The following is a 16136-nucleotide window of genomic DNA, read 5'->3' on the forward strand; positions in this document are numbered from 1 at the left end:
GATACTGGCTATAAAATAGACAAAATAAAGAAACAAGTACTTGAGGAGTCAAGAGAGTGAACAGAAGCATGCAAAGTCAAAAATGTCTAGGAAGTGATCAAGACAGAGTGAGTTTCCCATTTTTGGTGGCTTTGACCTCTGGACAGACCAAAATTGTGGTGCAGTGCAGGGTGGCAAAAACTCATATAGAAAGCCCGCTATCCCTCGGGCCTGAGGAACCAAGAGGAGGGAGTACAAAGCAGCTAGAGAATGAGGCAGGAATTCCAAAAAAGAGAATCTGAGAGGGGAACTCTAGACTCTGTATATAAACTCAGACAATCTCTGACTAAGCCCTAATTTGATATGAATAACATAAAGGCAGAATGCATGTGGCTCAGATAAAAAGAACCAAAAATGGAATATCCTAGTCTTCTAGATAAAAGAACTAAAGCAAGATTTGAGTTCTTACCCAGGATAAGGAAGACAAAATTTTCTGTTTGTTTCAAACCAAGTTAATTTCATGGTAAACAAAAGCATCAACACTTTGAAGAGCAATAAAACAGAATACAGAGACTCTAAGACAATATTTATAATGCCAAAGACACAATTCATAGTTACTTGACATAAAAAGTACTAAGAAAATGGGGCCTATTCTCAAATGAAAAGATAATAAAGAGAGGCTGAATTCCAGATGACACAAATGTTGGAATTATCAGACAATAACTTTAAAGCAGCTAACATAACTGTTAAATGCAGTAAAGAAAAATACTGTAATCAATGAAAAGATAGTAGAACTCAGTAGAGGAATCAAATACATAAAAAAAGATACAAATGGAAATTTTAAGAAAAATACAATACCTAAAACAAAAAGATTCACTGGCTGAGCATAATGACAATGAATTTACAGAGAAAAACATCAGAAACTTGAAGATAAATCAATAGAAATTATCCAATATGAAAAAGAGAGAAAAGAGATTGAAAAAATGTTAACAGAGCCCAAGGGACATGTGGGACAATATCAAAACGTCTAATATACAGATAATTGGAGTCCCAGAAGAAGTAGAAAAAATTAGGCAGAGAAAGAACTGCAGCCAAAACCTTGCCAAATTTGACCAACAACATAAATTTACAGGTTCCAGATGCTCAGCAAACACAAAACAGGATAAATACAAAGAAAACCATGTTTAAGCACATCATAATTAAACTTCTGAAAACCAAAGATGAAGAGAAAATTTAAAAACAGCTAGAGAAAATTGATACATTACCTATAAGGGAACCATAATTCTAAAGGTCATACATTTCCTAACTGATATTACGGATATAGAAAACAGTAGAGCAACATCTTTAAAGTGCTTAAAGAAAACAAAAGGTCAAAACAATATATGTCTTCCATAAAAACATCTTCAAGGATCACGGTGAAAGAAAGACATTTTTAGATGAAGGACAATTAAGAGAATATGTTGCCAACAGACACCTAGTACAAGATATGCTAAAGGAAATTCTAAAGGCTAAAGAGAAATGATACCAAAAGACACTTGGACATTCAGGATGAAGATTAAGAATGGAAAATATCTGGGTAAAAATAAGAGACTATTTTCCCTCTTAATTTCTTTAAAATACATATGACTAAAGCAAAAATTACAACATTTTCTTGCAGAGTTTGTAATGTGTGTATATATAATATATATGAAAATTAAAACATAAAGGTTGTCAAAGGTTCATTGTATATGAGACTATATAATTGCAAAGTTTCATTCAGAGATGAATGAGTAAAGAAAATATAGACATGGCAAAGCAAGAAAGAAAATATGGGTAGCTATTATAATCTTAATTTCCACGGTTTATTACAAAGCCTTTGATTGGAATGTATAATTCTTTCTTCTAGCACTCATTCTATGTTTTCTTTATCCTCATTCAGCACCTCAGCTGGTTGGGGTTGTTTGCTTTTTTAGATTATCCAAATCTTTGCTACTGAGAGATGTGAATACATGGAATTCCTGCCTGTATTGTCTTGCTGCGTGGTCTTTCATAATCTTTCATCGTTAGATATAGCAGTTAAAGGAGGCAATTCCAGAAGGTCTCTTAGGTTCTAAATATATTCTTTCTTGCTTTCGTGATGTGGCAGCCACTCCCATTTCCCTTTGATAATCAGAATAAATCACTTATTGAGTCAGTATTTCCCCTTCTTACCTTTTAATTCAGTAATACCAAGACCTCAGGATGATCTGATGGCAGTTTTGACTTCCACTTTGGTAAGACTACTGTTATGTCCCCTAATGAAATTGTCTATCTTTTGGTTATTAATACCTGTAGACCAGCAAAGCACAAATGGGAGATGGGAACAAACATTTTGCAAATAGGTCATTAGATAGAATAGTGAGTGAAGCCACTCTCAGTTCTACACCTTGAGTTATAGATCCATGTATGTCTGTGAGGGAAAGAGCATTATATATTGGAAGCTGTCTCAGAGGATGTATTGTATTCTATAGAGAAGAAGGTCAACCTTATAAGATATAGTCCCCTGGGCAACGTCATAACTGAGCCTTCAATATAAGTTCACTATTCTATAATAATAATAATACCAGCTTCTTCGGGGTGATGGGGCACATGGTAGAACCTGTGAATCCAATGGACACTCCCTATTGTCTCACTTTAGCTGTAAAATGATTTCCTTCTTCAAATGCAGTGTTGCATGGGATACCATGGCAGTGAATAAGGCATTTAGTTCCGAGGAAGTTGGTGCTGGGCAAAAGCATGGCAGACAGAGAAAATAAATCTGCATCCAGACTAAGCAGACTAAGTATCTTTTCTTCTGAGGACAAATCATTGTCAACTTCATAATGGCAATGATTAATGTAGTCAATTTACTGCTAGGAGACCAGCTACTCCCTCCCAGGTATGGTATCACATTGAAAAGTTTGCATTGGTCTTTGCTATTGGCAGGTTAGGCATTCAGTAATGGAGGTAGCCAGGTCAGGTTTGTCAAAAAAAGTCCATATTGTTCACTCCATCTTTAGCCTAGATTCTTACCATATTTGTTTATAAGCTTGCTGAACAAGTACTAGGGTTTGCTGGGAAAAGAAGCTCGCTGAGAGCAACAAGATAAGTCATCTTGTCACTAGGTTATTGAGACCCTCTTCTCTAGTGGGTCCCTTTTGGTGTGCATTTGGTGGAATAAAATCTTGGTGCTCCAGGCCCATTCCAAGATGTCCATCTACAACCACTGCCTCAGATTTCCTTGTCACCAATCTCCCAATTTGATTGCTTCCCCTTACTTGAACGTTTGCCAAAACCATTGGCACTAACCATAAATTGATATAGAACTAAGCTTATGACCATATCTCCTTATAAGGAAAGTGAACAACAAAAGAGATCTCACTAGCACAGAGCAGAAACGAGAGTACCATCTGAATGTTATCTAATATTTTGGGTAGACTAAAAGGCAATTGAATAGTTGAGAATAATACCATAAATGGTAAACAGAACCGCACTGCAAATGTAGAATGTGGATCTGTATTTCAAGACAAGTGGATCTGTAAATGTAAATATTTTACAAATCAGCCAGAAAAGAATAGCAAAATTTTGAAATACAATGACAAATATGGCAGATTATATTTTCCAATATACCCATTACAAATATACCCATATGCAAATATACACATTTCCCTTCCTCTTCTTACAATATGATGTTCACACTTCTCCATTGAGAGGTGGAGTCCGTGTTCTCTCCTTTTAAGTCTAGGTGAGACCATTACTACCAAGAAGTAACATTTTGTGACTTTTGAGCCTAGGTCATTTTTTTTTTATTGCAGTAACATTGGATTATAACATTATATAGCTTTCAGATGTACATCATAATATATTTTGAGTTCTGTGTAGGTTACATCCTGTTCACCACCCAAAAACTAATTATTGTCTATCACCACACATGTGAGCCTAATCACCCCCTTTGCCCTCCTCTTTCCCCCTTTCCCCTGTGGTAACCACCAATCCAATCTCTGTTCCTATGTGTTTGTTTGCCATTGTTTTTATCTGATACTTACGAGTAAGATGATACGATATTGGGCTTTCTCCCTCTGACTTATTTCACTTAGCATAATACCCTCAAGGTCCATCCATGTTGTGTCACAAATGGCCGGATTTCATCATTTCTTATGGCTGAGTAGTATTCCATTGTGTATAAATACCACATCTTTATCCATTCGTCCCTTGATGGGCACCTAGGTTGCTTCCAAGTCTTGGCTATTGTGAATAATGCTGCAGTGAACATAGGGGTGCATGTGTCTTTATGCATTTGTGTTTTCAAGTTCTTTGGATAAATACCCAGCAAGGGAAGAGCTGGCTTATATGGTAGATATATTCTTAATTTTCTGTGTATACTCCATATTGCTTTCCATAGTGCCTGCACCAGTTTGCACTCCCACCAGCAGTGAACAAGGGTTCCCTTCTCTCTACATCCTGCCCAACACTTGTTTTCTGTCTTCTTAATTATAGCCCTTCTGACCGGAGTGAGGTGATATCTCATTGTAGTTTTGATTTGCATTTCCCTGATAGCTAATGATGTTGAACATCTTTTCATATGCCTGTTGGCCATCTGTGTATCTGCTTTGGAGAAATCTCTGTTCAGATCTTTTGCCCATTTTTTAATTGGGTTGTTGGCTTTTTTGCTGTTGAGCTGTATGAGTTCTTTGTATATTTTGGATATTAACCCCTTATATGTGGTTTGCAAATATCTTCTCCCAATTGTTAGGTTGTCTTTTCATTTTGTTGATGGTTTCCTTTGCTGTGCAGAAGCTCTTTAGTTTGATGTAGTCTCATTTGTTCATTTTTTCTTTTGTTTCCCTTGCCCAGTCAGACATGGGACTTGAAAATATGCTGCTCAGACCAATGTCATAGAGCATACTGCCTATGTTTTCTTCTAGAAGTCTCGTGGTTTCGGGTCTTACATTCAAGTCTTTAATCCATTTTGAGTTGATTTTTGTGCATGGTGTAAGGGAATGGTCTACTTTCATTCTTTTGCATGTGGCTGTCCAGTTTTCCCAACACCATTTATTGAAGAGACTCTCCTTTCTCCATCATATGCTCTTGGCTCCCTTGTTGAATATTAGCTGTCCATAAAGTGTGGGTTTACTACTGGGCTCTCAATTTTGTTCCATTGATCTGTGCGTCTGTTTTTGTGCCAGTATCATGCTGTTTTGGTTACTATGGCTTTGTCGTATAATTTGAAATCAGGGAGTGTGATACCTCCAGCTTTGTTCTTTTTTCTCAGGAATCTTTTGGCTATTCGGGGTCTTTTGTTGTTCCATATAAATTTTAGGATTCTTTGTTCTATTTCTGTAAAAAATGTTGTTGGAATTTTGATAGGGATTGCATTGAATCTATAGACTGCTTTAGGAAGGATCGACATTTTAACAATGTTAATTCTTCCAATCCCAGAGCACAGAATATCTTTCCATTTCTTTGTGTCTTCTTCGATTTCTTCCAACAATGTTTTATAGTTTTCGGTGTACAGATCTTTCACCTCTTTGGTTAAGTTTATTCCTAGGTATTTTATTCTTTTTGTTGCAATTGTAAATTGGATTGTATTCTTAATTTCTCTTTCTACTACTTCATTGTTAGTGCATAGAAACGCAACCGATTTTTGTACATTGATTTTGTATTCCACGACTTGCCTGTATTCCTTTATTATTTCTAAAAGCTTTTTAGTGGACTCTTTAGGGTTTTCTAGATATAAAATCATGTCATCTGCAAAGAGTGACAGTTTCATTTCTTCTTTTCCAATGTGGATCCCTTTTATTTCTTTTTCTTGCCTGATTGCTCTGGCTAGGACTTCCAATACTATGTTAAATAAGAGTGGTGACAGTGGGCGTCCTTGTCTGGTTCCTGTTCTTAGAGGGATAGCTTTCAGTTTTTCTCTGTTGAGAAAGATATTTGCTGTGGGTTTGTCATATATGGCCTTTATAATGTTGAGGTATTTTCCTTCTATACTCATTTTATTTAGGGTTTTTATCATAAATGGATGCTGTATCTTGTCAAATACTTTCTCTGCATCTATTGAGATTATCGTGTGATTTTTATTCTTCATTTTGTTAATGTGGTGTATCACGTTGATAGATTTGTGGCTGTTGAACCATCCCTGTATCCCTGGAATGAAACCCACTTGATCATGATGTATGATCTTTTTAATATGTTTTTGTATTTGATTTGCTAGTATTTGTTGAGGATTTTTGCATCGATGGTCATCAGTGATATTGGCTTGTAATTTTCTTTTTTTGTGTTGTCCTTGTCTGGTTTTCGTATCAGGATAACGTTGGCTTTGTGGAATGAATTAGGAAGCCTCCCCTCCTCTTCAATTTTTTGGAAGAGTTTGAGAAGGATAGGTATTAAGTGTTATTTGAATGTTTGGTAGAATTCACCAGGGAAGCCATCTGGTCCTGGACTTTTATTTTTGGAGAGGTTTTTGATTGCTGTTTCGATCTCCTTACTGGTGATTGGTCTATTCAAATTCTCTACTTCTTCTTGGTCCAGTTTTGGAAGGTTGTATATTTCTAAGAATTTATCCATTTCTTCTAGATTGTCCAATGTGTTGGCGTGTAGGTTTTCATAGTATTCTCTTATTATCGTTTGTATTTCTGAGGTGTCTGTTGTAATCTCTCCTCTTTCATTTCTGACTTTATTTGAGCCTTGTCTTTTTTTTCTTGGTGAATCTAGCTAAGAGTTTGTCAATTTTGTTTAACTTTTCAAAGAACAAGCTCTTGGTTTCACTAATTTTTTCTATTGTTGTTTAGTCTCTGTTTCGTTTATTTATGCTCTGATTTTTATTATTTCCTTCCTTCTGCTGATTTTGGGTTTTGTTTGTTTTTCTTTTCCCAATACCTTTCGATGGGCTGTTGCATTGTTTATTTGGGATTTTTCTTCTTTGTTGAGGTAGGCCTGAATTGCTATAAACTTCCCTCTTAGAACCGCTTTTGCTGTATCCCATAGATTTTGGCATGTCATATTTTCATTTTCATTCATCTCCAGGAATTTTTTGATTTCTCCTTTGATTTCTTCATTGACCCAATCATTGTTCAGTAGCATTTTGTTTACTCTCCACATTTTTGTGGCTTTTCTGATTTTCTTCCTGTAGTTGATTTCTAGTTTCATACCTTTGTGGTCAGAAAAGATGCATGGTATTATTTCAGTCTTCTTAAATTTATTGAGACTTGTTTTGTGCCCTAATATGTGATCAGTCCTGAAGAATGTTCCATGTACATTTGAAAAGAATGTGTATTCTGTGGTTTTTGGAGGGAATATTCTACATATATCCTCTAAGTCCATCTGGTCAAATGTGTCATTTAAGGCCAGTGTTTCCTTTTTGATCTTCTTTGTGGATGATCTATCCATTGGTGTAGGTGGAGTGTTAAAGTCCCCTACTATTATTGTGTTACTGTGTATTTCTCTTTTTATGTCTCTTAATAATTGCTTTATATATTTAGGTCCTCCTATGTTGGATGCATAGATATTTACAACTGTTATATTTTCTTGTTGGATTGTTCCCTTTATCATTACGTAGTGCCCTTCTTCATCTCTTGTTAAAGTTTTTGTTTTAAAGTCTATTTTGTCTGATGTAAGTATTGCTACCCCTGCTTTCTTTTCTTTGCCATTTGCATGGAATATCTTTCTCCATCCTTTCATTTTCGGTTTGTGAGTGTCTTTAGGTCTGAAGTTTGTCTCTCGTATGCAGCATATATATGAGTCTTGTTTTTTTATCCACCTGTTCACCCTATGCCTGTTGATTGGAGCCTTTAGTCCATTGACATTTAAAGTAGCCATTGATAAATATATATTTATTGCCATTTTGTTTCTTTTTTTTCCTGGGTGTTTAGTAATTCTTCTCTGTTCCTTTTTGTCTCTTGCTCTTCCCTTGTGGTCTGATTGCTTTCTTTAGTAATATGTTTGATTTCTTTTGTCTTACTTATTTGCTTACTTATTATAGGTTTCGGATTTGTGATTACCATGAGGATCCTATATAATATTCTATGTATATAACAGTCTGTATCAAGTTGATAGACTCTTTAGCTTGACCTCTTTCTAAAAGCTCTACTTTTTCACTCCCCTCCTCCCACATTTTATGTTTTTGAAATCATATCTAATCTCTTGTATATGTCTATCCATTACCCACTTATCATTGAAATAGGTAATTTTAGTACTTCTGTCTTTTAACGTTCACATTATCTTCACAGGTGGTTGGTCTGCTACCTTTACTATATTTTTACCTTTACAAGTGATTTTATTGCCTGTTTTTTTTGACAATTTTTTTATCCCTTTTTGTAGTCATCACTTTCCCACTTAAATATGTCCCTTTAGCATTTCTTGTAAAACTAGTTTCTTGGTGATAAACTCTTTTAATTTTTGCTTGTCTGGGAAGCTCTTTATCTCTCTTTCCAATCTGAATGACAACCTTGATGGATAGAGTATTCTTGGCTGTAGGTTTTTTTCCTTTTAGAACTTTAAATATGTCATGCCATTCTCTTCTTGCCTGTAGGGTTTTGTCTGAGAAGCCCACTGATAGGCTTACGGGCTTTCCTTTGCATGTCACTTGTTGCCTTTCTCTTGCCACTTTTAGTATTCTCTCTTTATCTTTAATTTTGGGCATTTTAATTATAATGTGTCTTGGTGTGGGCCTCTTTGGTCTTATCTTGTTTGGAGCTCTCTGTGCTTCCTGTACTTGAATGTCTGTTTCCTTCCTTAGGTTAGGAAAATTTTCAGCTATTATTTCTTCAAATAGATTTTCTGCCCCTTTGTCTCTCTCTTCTCCTTCTGGGACACCTATAATCCGAATGTTAGTGCACTTGATATTGTCCCAGAGTTCCCTTACACTGTTCTCATTCTGTCTAATTGGTTTTCCTTTTTTATGTTCAGCTTGGGTGATTTCCTCTAGTCTTTCGTCTAACTCGCCGACCTGTTCTTGTGTATCGTCTACTCTGCTATTGAGTCCCTCTAGTGAATTTTTCATTTCCAGTATTGTCTTCTTCATTTCTGATTCTTTTTTTAATATTTTCCAGTTCTTTGTTGTTGAGCTCACTGTGCTCATCCTGTCTTCTCCCAACATCTGTGAGCATCATTATAAGTTTTTGTTTGAACTCTTTTTCAGGTAGATTGCTTATTTCTGTTTCATTTAGTCATTTTTCTGGGGGTTTGTCCTGTTCCCTTGTTTGGAATGTATTTCTTTGTCTCCTCATTATGCCTCTTTCTCTGTACTTACATCATGTATTAGGTGAGTTGACTAAGTCTCCTGATCTTGGAGAAGTAGCCTTATGTAAGAGATTCCTTTTGAGGCCCAGCAGTGTGCTTCCCTCTCATCACCAGTCAAAATGATCTAGGAGTGACCCCTTTGTGGGTTACTTGTGTCCTTCTGCTGTGGCAGGGTTGCTCTTAATGCAGGTACCCAGGGAGTCTATTCTTTCATTCCCAGGCCAGCTGATTGTAAATCTGGTTTGGTGAGCCTCAGCACCATTGGCCCCAAGGTCTAACACATGCTCCTGTTGTAGTTTTCCTGTTAATTATCTAGGTACTCATTGTAGCTGGTTGCTAGGCTCAGGGGCTTACAGTTGCTGTAGGCCTCAGGCCTACCAGGCTGTTGTCAGTTCTCTTAGAAGTGCAGCTGAGTGGGGCTGGCACTAGGCACTCAATTATTTCAGACTTTGGAAGGTGGGGCTGATCCTTTTTATGGCTATTTGTGAAGCACAGGTCTTCTGCCACTGATAAGCCTCACCTCCCACAGGACCACACACACTGTCAATACAGTCCTGGTCTGTGCACACTTCCTAACCCCCTGGAGCGTAGCCTGATGCCCCACTGCAGAGGCCCCCATCTCTCCACCAATGCTCCCCACAGTTCACCTGGTCCTCACACAGGCCCTGCCCCACAGAGGTGGACACATTCACCTGCCTGTAGAGGATCAAGGCACCCAGTCAATGCAGGCCAACAAGTAGCCTGAGGGCTTACTGTTGGGTGGGGCCGGTCCCTAGGGCAGGCTGCCTGCCCTGGCTGAACTAGATTAAATCTGCACTCTAGTGGGTGTGGCAGACCCCTGGGCTCATAGGCCAGGGGAAGAACTTCAATGGTGTCTGCCTGTCTCTGTCAGCACACCTGGACTAGGTGACAACAGTGGTCACCACCAATGTCTCAGTCTCCAGAGAGGTCTCTCCTCTCACTGAGATGCACCCAGAGCCTACCAGGTGAGTCTCCTTTCACCAAAGGACTGTCAGCCTTCCTTCTGGTGGTTTTAGGTTGCTGAGATGGATGAGTTTGTGCATGGACCATTTACGACTCAGGTCTTCTTGGCTTTCATCCAATAGTTTTCTATTGGTAGGAATAGGTATTCCCTGCTGCACTTAATAGCCAGCAAAGCCAGATAGTAAGACCCTTGTCTCAGTTGTGCTGAGTCTGAATGTAAGGATGCTTATAGCAGTATCGGGCCCCTGCTCAGGACCTCACTTCTCCAGAGAGGGCTGCGTACCTTAGGTTGACTCCCACCTGGCTGGCTGAGAAACTCCACTGCTCCTGAAGGTGGCTTTTTTTCTCTCCAGAAGGAATTTCTGCCTCTTCCGGCTTAGTCAGGACTATCCCTTCTTGTGGGGGTTCGTTTTAGCCAGTTTTCAGTTTTCTATCCAGGGTAATTTTTCCAAAAATAGTTGTAACCTGGTTGTGTTTGTGGGAGGAGACGACTTCAGAGTCTGTCTATGCCGCCATCTCGATGAGATCGAGGCTAGGTCATTAAAGATGTGGTTTCTATCTGATTCTCCCTTTCTCAGGATTCTTGCCCTTGGAACTCAGCCACCATGTCATGAGGAATACCAGGCCACTTGGAGAAGTCATGTGTAAATATTCCAGCTGATAGCCAACATCAATAGCTAAAGTTCTAGCCAACATCCTGCATCAACTGCAAGACATGTGAGTAAATAAGCATTCAGATGATTCCAGCTCCCAGCCATTGAGTCACCCTTGGCCTTTAAATTATCCAGTTATAGTGGAGCAGAGAATAATTATGCCCTATGTGCCTTGTTGAAAATGTGTGAGCATAACAAATGTTGTGACATGCTACAAAATTTGGAGGTGATTTTGCTACATGGCTGTAGATAACCAGAAAAATAAATGTCTAAAATTGGACTTTATTGGACTGGCAGTCAATTAATTATTCCATAGTTCATAATGTGTTGTCTATTTTGGTGATTTAACAAATAGAGGCATAAAGCTATCAACTCTAACATTTTCAAACTCACAATGCAGATTTTTTCATTATTTAATGAACAATTATAATATACCTGTAATATAGACTAATCAAGATGCATTCAGAACAATGGGACAGATGACCAGCTCCATATAAGATTATCAGGGAGCTTTGAGGTAATATTTTACTAAATTATTAAACATTTTGAAAAATAACACTCAGTGCTAACAAGAGCATGGTGAAATAAATACATTCATATATTACTGAGAGCACTGAAAACTGAAGCAATCCTCTTAGTAATATGGCAAGACATGGCAAAATCGATAAAGATATTCCTACGAATTTATGCAGTAATTCTATTAAGTATTTACCCTAAAATGAGAGAGAGAGAGAGAACCAATTACGGTGTTAATTGCAGCATTATTTTTAGCAACAAACAATAGAAATGCCCAAGAATAGGGGAGAAATAAGGTACATCTACCAGATTATAGCTATTCAAGTAATAATTAGGAAAAGCTGTATAGAAACATGGAAATATGTTTATGGTATTAAGTGAAAGAATATAAATACCCTTTCATTACAATTACACAATATTTATAGTCATATGGATTAGAGCTAGACAAGAAAATATTAGAAGACAAAGTAAACAGAATAGAGAGTCATCCAAAAACAGATTTACGTATGTATAGGGATTAATCATATGGTAGAAGTGATTTCAAATCAGTGGAGAAAGGATAGACTCTTCAAAAAATGGTGCTAATACAGTTGGCTGTCCATTGTGGGAAACATTAAAGAGAAAGATGCCAGATAGATAATAGATAGATAGATAGATAGATAGATAGATCTTTAATCAATCAATGAGAGTTATTTTTATAAATGGTTTGAGATAGAAATCTAAGTATGTATTTCTCACAAAGAATAGTAAAGCAAAAGTACTAGAAGAAAATACAGGAGATTATTTTCATAATTTTGATAAAAACGACCTTCTTAAGCCAGACAGAAAACTAGAAACCAAAAAGAAAAACCTAACAGGTTTGACTGTATAAACTATGAAACTTCTTTCTAGTGAGTGATACTATAAACAAAAATAAAATAAAAGTGACTGACTGGAAGAATATATTTGTTACATATAAAATAAAAAGGAGAAAAATATCCACAATATAGAGAGTGTTTATAAGTCATAGGAAAGGCAGCAACTCAGCAGGAAATTGGACAGAGGCCACAAAAAGATATTTCATGAAAAAGATGCAATTAGCCAATAATATAAACATTAAAATACGTCACACCTCACTGGTAATAGGAGAGATGACAATGACAATAGCAATGACATATTTTTCACTCATAGGATAGGCAAAATGGACTTATTGATAATAACTAGTATTTGCAAAGTCCAAAGAAAGATAATCATATACTGCTGGAGAGTGTGTAATTTGGCACAGCTTTTATTTGGAGGGTTTTATTGGTAGTATCTATTAAAATTAATAATGTGCTCTTTGATCCAGATGTTCTACTTATACGAGTGCAGCTTAGTAAAATATGCTTACTTGTACATGAACATACATATATGTCAAAGGGTGCTCATTATAGACACATACACACAAAATAAATAGCTTAACTTTCCATTATAAAGTCCTACACTACTACCAAGCTATTCAAGATCTCCAGGATATGTTAGCAAAAACAAACAGAAACTTGTCAAGTAAAATATATTTGATTGGTATGTATTTAGAAAAAATTGAATACATTTAAATTCATGAATATAAATGTGTATTAAAAGATCCAAAAGAGGAAGTATGAAACTAGCGGTCCTTATAATCTCTTGGAAAGGAAAATTACTTGGATTGAGGAAGGTGAGTGTGAAATGGAGTTTTAAGTTTCTACTTTATATATTTTGATATGTTATAAACTTTTAATATCAAGCATATATTTGTGTAAGTTGAAAAGCGATGAAAATCAAGAATCAAATGTATTATAAGGTATCTGTAAATGATCTTTAATAATAATCATTAAATAATGTAAAGCATTATTATAACATAAACGATTTTCAAAGCTCTTTTATATACACAGTTATCTTATACTTTATCTTTACAACAATTCCACGAGGTAGGTAAGTTGGTAGATACTATTATCCTCATTATATAGTTGAGGAAACACTCTTAGAGAAGTTAAGCAATTTGACATACTTTGTATTATTATAATTACTGAACATGCAGTCTCTTTTCTCATCATGAGATAGAAGCAAAGGTAATGAGTTTGTCATATGAGTGTAGTTTATGAACGTTCATACACAAAAGATAGACATGTGGCTTTAGTGCATTTTGCAGAGTTTGCAAAGTTATAACAATGCTATAGACTGATGATTTATTTTACTTTATTTTTTTATTTTTTTTGTGGAGGAAGATTAGCCCTGAGCTAACATCTGTGCCAGTCTTCCTTGGCTTTATATGTGGGTCACTGCCACAGCATAGTTGGTGAGTGCTGTAGGTCTGAACCCAGGATCTGAACTTGTGAACCTAGGCTACTGAAGCAGAGCACACTGAATGTAATTGCTATGCCATTGGGCTGGCCCCTACACTGATATTTTTTTTTTACAGTATGCTATTTTTTGGTGAGGAAGATTGTCCCTGAGCTAACATCTGTTACCAATCTTCCTCTTTCTTTTTTTTCCTCCCCAAAACACCAGTACATAGTTGTATATCCTAGTTGTAGGTCATTCTAGTTCTTCTATGTGGGATGCCACCACAGCATGACCTGATGAGCAATGAGTAGGTCTGTGCCCAGGATCTGAACTGATGACCTCCAGGCCACCAAAGCAGAGCATGCAAACTTAACCACTCAGCCATGGGGCCAGCCCCTAAACTGGTAATTTTGAAGAAAACCAAGATAAGTAGAATTATCTTAGGATCATGATATAATCAAATAAAACATAAATGTACTTTATAAACAATAAAATGCTATGCAAATGGTAATTATTATGGTGGCCCCAGTCGAGTTGCAGATAACTTAAGAGAGCTAGAAACTTTGAGCAGAATCCTGGCTTTAATACTTCCTACACATGTGAGTTTAGAGCAGTTATCTAAACTCTCTGAGCTCCTGTGAAATGTAGCTAATATTTCTTCTTCTCCTCTTGCATCTTCCTACATCGTGTGCCCATAACTACACACACATATAGGTTAGAATGTGAGAATTGAGATGATACATGTAAAAACATCTAGTACAGTGCCTGACACGTTATACATGTTCTACAAATGGTAGTTCTCTATCTAATTCATTAAAAGAATGAAGAGACACACAGTATAGGTGAGACTAAAAAAGAACAGAGGGTTGAGCACTGTTGAAATTTTGGTGGTAATTGAGGACCCCAACAACTTTTTTCTGGTGACCTCGGGGACATGTTAAACAACAATCAACAGATTGAACTATTTGAAATACATTTACCAAAAATCTCTGTTTGAATCTATTAATCTCATATTTTCAGATAATGTGATCTCTATGATTGTGATTTAATCTAGCAACTGTCACTTTTACATTAAGTTAAATTGTCTCAGTTTGATCACAGTTACTAAACTACACATTTGTGGACATGTAGCCTTCCTTCTTTGATTCATTAAAGTTACTTTCACATTCATGACATTTTCATGACTGCTTGATATATTACTTCAGGCATCAGGACGCAGATAAAAGATTTCTGGCATCTTGGGAAGGATGAATTTGTCCTGGAAGAGATTACATCTTGATATATTGTTATTGAGTCTCCTGGAAAGAGTTGTATGAACTGTCAAGGTTTGGTACCTGTTTTCAGTGTCTAATGTTGAGTATCTAATGTATATCACATTTATGTGGTGTGAGTTGCTTATACTTTCAAGGTCATCTACTGCATTTCTGCTCCAACTCATGATAACTAATGGGGGTGTATGAGACAACCACCTCTCCTTGGCTTTAATGAAGTTTGTGTTTTCAGCTGAAAACTAATCAAAAACCTCCTTGTCTTCACATGGGGCTGCAATCACTTTGAAACATTCAGAATGGAAGATAAAATTGAGTCAAAATAACTTGAAATTTGTTTTTGTTTCTTTCTCTCTTGTCATAGCCAGATGATTTTGACATATCTTTGCTAACAAGTTTTCTATCCTAATATTAATATTTTCATACCTCCAAATCTTTGCCCAAATGTCTCCTCTCAAGGTCTACCTTAAATGTCCTATTTAAAATTTCACATACAGCCCTGCATTCATGTCTCCCTTATCCTCTTCTAATTGTTTTCATACGACTTATCACCTTCTGCTTGTCATTCACTTTACTTGTTTATTCTGTCTATTGTTATTATTGGTTGCCTCCTTCTAGGAATTCTTACTGGTTTTGCCCATCGATGAGTCCCAAACATCTAGAAGTGCACTTGGTACAAAGTAGGCATTCAATAAGTATATATTTGAATGAATGAATGAATAAGTATGTCTTATAGGTGCCTCCAAGAAAATCCTTGATCTGATTTGATAGTGCTCATGAGAACACTACCTAATCACAAGGGAAATGGTATTCACTGTCAACAATGTTCTGAGTGAGTGATAACTTCCTGAAGAATATGTTCCTTTGGCAAAAAATGTTTGCATTTTTTTCCCCTCCCAGGCAATCTGTCCATCACTGGGTTTCATTCTAAAATGCCTGTTCATTTCTTTGTAATGCTTTCACATTATTCATGACTTATAATACTGTTATAGTTCAAGATGTAACATCTGTGCAGTACAACAAAGATGAAAAACTAGGAACATTCTTTGTATTACCAAAATAGGGATCTTTGGATCTCTGTATAATAGAGATCTCTATACAATAGAGATCTTCAGATCTGTGTCTAAATTTCAAAGCTTGGATTCTGTCATCACAATGCTATATTGTTAAATGTTATTCATATACTCTGAAGGGCTTAAAACAAATTAAATACTGA

This window comes from Equus quagga, chromosome 14 (genome assembly GCF_021613505.1).
Source record: "Equus quagga isolate Etosha38 chromosome 14, UCLA_HA_Equagga_1.0, whole genome shotgun sequence".
NCBI classification, from domain to species: domain Eukaryota; kingdom Metazoa; phylum Chordata; class Mammalia; order Perissodactyla; family Equidae; genus Equus; species Equus quagga.